A 4,945-nucleotide genomic window follows, 5' to 3' on the forward strand; every position below is an offset into this window, starting at 1 on the left:
CCTACAGGGTCAGCCATAGTAGTACGGCGCCCTGGAGCAAAATAGGGTTAAGTGCCTTGCTCAAGGACACAGACATGTTTTTCACCTTGTCGGCTCGGGTATTAAGAAACAGCAACCTTTCGGTTACTGGCCAACACTCTCACGCGCTAGGCTACCTGCTGGTTACTGGCCCAACACTCTCACCGCTAGGCTACCTGCTGGTTACTGGCCCAACACTCTAACCGCTAGGCTACCTGCTGGTTACTGGCCCAACACTCTAACGCTAGGCTACCTGCTGTTACTGGCCCAACACTCTAACCGCTAGGCTAGCATGCTGGTTACTGGCCCAACACTCTAACCGCTAGGCTACCTGCTGGTTACTGGCCCAACACTCTAACCGCTAGGCTACCTGCCTCTCTAACCGCTAGGCTACCATGCTGGTTACTGGCCCAACACTCTAACCGCTAGGCTACCTGCTGGTTACTGGCCCAACACTCTAACCGCTAGGCTACCTGCCTCTCTAACCGCTAGGCTACCTGCCTCTCTAACCGCTAGGCTATCATGCTGGTTACTGGCCCAACACTCTAACGCTAGGCTACCTGCTGGTTACTGGCCAACACTCTAACCGCTAGGCTACCTGCCTCTTAACCGCTAGGCTACCTGCCTCTCTAAACCGCTAGGCTCATGCTGGTTACTGGCCCAACACTCTAACCGCTAGGCTACTGCCTCTCTAACCGCTAGGCTACCTGCCTCTCTAACCGCTAGGCTACATGCTGGTTACTGCCCAACACTCTAACCGCTAGGCTACCCTGCTGGTTACTGGCCCAACACTTAACCGATAGGCTACCTGCCTCTCTAACCGCTAGGCTACCTGCCTCTCTAACGCTAGGCTACATGCTGGTTACTGGCCCAACACTCTAACCGCTAGGCTACCTGCCTCTTCTAACCGCTAGGCTACCTGCCTCTCTAACCGCTAGGCTACATGCTGGTTACTGGCCCAACACTCTAACGCGCTAGGCTACCTGCTCTTAACCGCTAGGCTACCTGCTGGTTACTGGCAACAACACTGGTAACCGCTAGGCTACCTGCCTCTCTAACCGCTAGGCTACCTGCCACTTTCACAATATCAAATGTATAATTCTACCTAAGAGTCTGTAAGGCACAGTTGGGGTTCCTCAGTCCAGCAGAGAGAATCTCATTCCAGAGTACCACAGGTTGTTGTCCTCAGGTCCAGCTCTCTCAGGACTGAGTACGACCACAGTACAGGGGCCAGACAGACACAGGAACGTCTGGAGAGATTACACTCCCTTAGCCTTGGATGGAAAGGGAGAGAATGTAACACTATGTTGCCTTGGTTTTCCATTGTTACGGTATAGTTTAAAAATGCAGTAATAAAATGTTATTCTCTAATAACAACAGAAGATGAAACATAACGAGTTATTTCTCACCCCAGAGTCTGTATCTGACAGTGTGGATCCATCAGTCCAGCAGACAGCAGCTTCACTCCAGAGTCTCCCAGTCTGTTGCAGCCCGACGCAGCTCCTCGAGCTGAGAGACTGCTATAAGCAGAGGACAAACTTCACAGGACTTCTCTGTAATCTCACAACCAGTCAGTCTGTCCAACATAAAAAATGCATAAACAAAATGTAAAGGGGAGCTGTCTTTAATCCAGAATAAATGAACCTATCGGGCAGGTTCCCAGACACATTAAGACAAATCTGGACTAAGAAGCTAGCTAACAATCAGTGTAAGTGTAAAGGGCATGTGTGCAATGTTTCTACATAAATAACAAATCACCTAATGTCAAACCATATATGGAGTTGATTTTTGAAAATGGCACATAATTTCCAATCCCTTCTATTGATCCTGAACATCCCCTTTAAACATTTTCAATTACACACCTCAGTATCTTCAGTTTACAGTGTGGACTCATAAGCCCGAGTGGAGATCCTCTCCACCCCGGTGTCTGTCAGTTTGTTGTAGCTGAGGTCCAGCTCTGTCAGACATGAGCCAGCTGACGAAGAGCTGAGACAACGGTTTCACAAATGTCATCTTTGAGATCACACCCGGTGAGTCTATGTGAAACAACAACAAAATAATCTAATTGGTCAAACTTGCCAACATGATTTAAGTTGTTTATCATTATAGCTATTGTTTGGTTTCTTTGCAAGAGTAGATTTGAAGGTTACTAATTTTCAAAACCCATCACCACTCACCTCAACACAAGTAGCTGGTTGTGAGGACCCATCAGCACTCACTCAACACAAGTAGATGGTTGTGAGGACCCATCAGCACTCACCTCAACACAAGTAGCTGGTTGTGAGGACCCATCAGCACTCACCTAAACACAAGTAGCTGGTTGAGGACCCATCAAGCACTCACCTCAACACAAGTAGCTGGTTGAGGCCCATCAGCACTCACCTCAACACAAGTAGATGGTTGTGAGGACCCATCAGCACTCACCTCAACACAAGTAGCTGGTTGTGAGGACCTCAGCACTCACCTCAACACAAGTAGCTGGTTGTGAGGACCCATCAGCACTCACCTCAACACAAGTAGATGGTTGTGAGGACCCATCAGCACTCCCTCAACACAGTAGATGGTTGTGAGGACCCATCAGCACTCACCTCAACACTAGATGGTTGTGAGGACCCATCAGCACTCACCTCAACACAAGTAGATGGTTGTGAGGACCATCAGCACTCACCTCAACACAAGTAGGTTGTGAGACCCATCAGCACTCACCTCAACACAAGTAGATGGTTGTGAGGACCCATCCGCACTCACCTCAACACAATAGATGGTTGTGAGGACCCATCAGCACTCACCTCAACACAATAGATGGTTGTGAGGACCCATCAGCACTCACCTCAACACAAGTGGTGGTTGTGAGGACCCATCAGCACTCACCTCAACACAAGTAGATGGTTGTGAGGACCCATCAGCACTCACCTCAACACAAGTAGATGGTTGTGAGGACCCATCAGCACTCACCTCAACACAAGTAGCTGGTTGTGAGGACCCATCAGCACTCACCTCAACACAAGTAGATGGTTGTGAGGACCCATCAGCACTCACCTCAACACAAGTAGCTGGTTGTGAGGCCCATCAGCACTCACCTCAAACACAAGTAGATGGTTGTGAGGACCCATCAGCACTCACCTCAAACAAGTAGATGGTTGTGAGGACCCATCAGCACTCACCTCAACACAAGTAGATGGTTGTGAGGACCCATCAGCACTCACCTCACACAAGTAGATGGTTGTGAGGACCCATCAGCACTCACCTCAACACAAGTAGCTGGTTGTGAGGACCCATCAGCACTCACATCAACACAGTAGATGTTGTGAGGACCCATCAGCACAGCCTTTAGAAGCTCTGGTTCTGATCGACCCAGGTTGATATGACTAAGTTTAAGTGACTCCAGTCGGCAGTTGGGACTCCTCAGTCCAACAGAGAGGGGCTTCAGGTCCAACAGGGCATTGCGGCTGAGGTCCAGCTCTCTGGGGTGTATGCTTCATGATAAACGACTCATGGTGCAATCATAACATCATACAGGAACTCAAGTCCTTCTGCTCACTCGACCTAGGATTCCATACAATCAAATGGCGGCCATTTTACCTACCAAGAGACTTCTCGTCAGTTAGTCACAGCTATGTACATTCCCCCTCAAACAACTTCACTGAACTCTATGTAAACTGGAAACTATATATCCGGAGGCTGCATTTATTGTAGCTGGGGATTTTAACAAAGCAAATTTGAGAACAAGGCTACCTATATTTTATCAGCATATTGATTGCACGACACGCAGGGCTAATACTCTTGACCACTGCTACTCAAACTTCCGCGATGCATACAAAGCCCTCCCCCGCCATCCCTTCGGCAAATCCGACCACGACACCATCTTGCTCGTTCCGTCTTATAGGCAGAAACTCCAACAGGATGTACCAGTGAGGAGAACCATTCAACGCTGGTCTGACCAATCGGAAGCCACGCTTMAAGATTGTTTTGATCACGCAGGCTGGTATATGTTCCGGTCATCCTCAGAGAACAATATTGACCTACTCGCTGACTTGCTGAGTGTGTTTATAAAGAAGTGCATTAGAGATGTTGTACCCACTGTGACTATTAAAACCTACTCTAACCAGAAACCGTGGATGGATGTGGCATTTGCGCAAAACTGAAAGTGCAATCCAACGCATTTAACCATGGAAAGAGGTCTGGAAATATGGCTGAAGTGTAGTTATTCCCTCCGCAAGGCAATCAAACAAGCGAAATGCCAGTACAGGGACAAGGTGGAGTCGCAATTCAACCGCTCAGACACGAGACGTATGTGGCAGGGTTTACAGGAAATCACGGACTACAAAAACAGCCACGTCACGAACACTAACGTCACGCTTCCAGACAAACTAAACACCTTCTTTGCCCACTTTGAGGATAATACAGTGCCACAGTCACGGCTCGCTAACAAAGATTGTGTCCCCCCCTCTCCTTCTCTGTGGCTGATGTGAGTAAAACATTTAAACGTGTTAACCCTCGCAAGGCTGCTGGCCCAGATGGCATCACTAGCCGCGTCCTCAGAGCATGCGCAGACCAGCTGGCTGGTGTGTTTWCGGACATATTCAATCGCTCCCTATCCCAGTCTGCTGTTCCCACATGCTTCAARATGGCTACCGTTGTTCCTGTACCCAAGAAGGCAAAGATAACCGAACTAAATGACTACCGCCCCGTAACACTTACTTCTGTCATCATGAAGTGCTTTGAGAGACTCGTCAAGGTTCATATCACCTCCACCTTAACGGCCACCCTAGACCCACTTCAGTTTGCATACCGCCCTATCCCATTTGGACAAAAATAATACCTATRTAAGAATGCTGTTCATTGACTACAGCTCAGCATTCAACACCATAGTACCCTCCAAGCTCATCATCAAGCTGGAGGCCCTGGGTCTCAACCCCGCCCTGTG

At 48.8% G+C, this 4,945-nt stretch overlaps 1 long non-coding RNA gene across 1 annotated transcript; it reads right to left on the reverse strand.

The window, feature by feature from the left end:
* Positions 1 to 1,128: 1,128 nt before the first annotated feature.
* Positions 1,129 to 2,527, reverse strand: LOC112078448 (uncharacterized). The gene is made up of 4 exons (XR_011478680.1): positions 2,401 to 2,527; positions 1,881 to 2,054; positions 1,428 to 1,594; positions 1,129 to 1,292 (listed from the first exon to the last, which is right to left on the reverse strand). It is a non-coding gene; the product is annotated as an uncharacterized lncRNA (long non-coding RNA).
* Between the last annotated feature and the right edge of the window lie 2,418 nt (positions 2,528 to 4,945).

The sequence above is a fragment of the Salvelinus sp. IW2-2015 genome, unplaced genomic scaffold, assembly GCF_002910315.2.
Source record: "Salvelinus sp. IW2-2015 unplaced genomic scaffold, ASM291031v2 Un_scaffold5692, whole genome shotgun sequence".
In the NCBI taxonomy this organism is placed as follows: Eukaryota; Metazoa; Chordata; class Actinopteri; order Salmoniformes; family Salmonidae; genus Salvelinus; species Salvelinus sp. IW2-2015.